The following is a 555-nucleotide window of genomic DNA, read 5'->3' as shown; positions in this document are numbered from 1 at the left end:
CACGGGGCGCGGGGAGGCAGCCAGGCCTTCTGGCCGTAGACACCCCGGCCGGGTGTGGGTCCCCGGGGATCCTCGCGACCCTCGAGGGAAGCCCCGAAGGGACGCGGGCAGGTCCGGTTCTTTTTCCTTTTCTTTCTTTCCTAAGTCTCCGAAGCATCAGTGGGCGAAGTGGGGGTCGTTGAATCACTCAGAGAAACCTCCGCGCGAAATAAAACCCAGACCAAAGCCAGTGACCTCACAGATCTCTCCAACGGTGTGGGGAGTTCACTTTCTCAAGCCTCCTAGCTCCCTTCCTGCCCACTCTCCACACTTGACAGGATTTGTTTTAAATATTTCATGGCCCAGCGCGGTGGCTCACACCTATAGTCCCAGCACTTTGGGAAGCCGAGGTGAGAGGATTGCCTGAGTTCACGGGTTCGAGACCAGCCTAGGCAACTTGGTGAGACTTCATCTCTATAATAAATCAAGACAAATTAGCCAGGCGTGATGGCACATGCCTGTAGTTCCAGCTACTTGAAAGAATCACCTGAGCCCAGCAGGTCGAGGCTGCGGTGG

The sequence above is a fragment of the Carlito syrichta genome, unplaced genomic scaffold (genome assembly GCF_000164805.1).
Source record: "Carlito syrichta isolate Samal-C Ts95f unplaced genomic scaffold, Tarsius_syrichta-2.0.1 Scaffold311553, whole genome shotgun sequence".
Classification (NCBI taxonomy): Eukaryota; Metazoa; Chordata; class Mammalia; order Primates; family Tarsiidae; genus Carlito; species Carlito syrichta.
The sequence above is the reverse complement of the archived record's forward strand: the minus strand, read 5'-3'. Positions refer to the sequence as shown.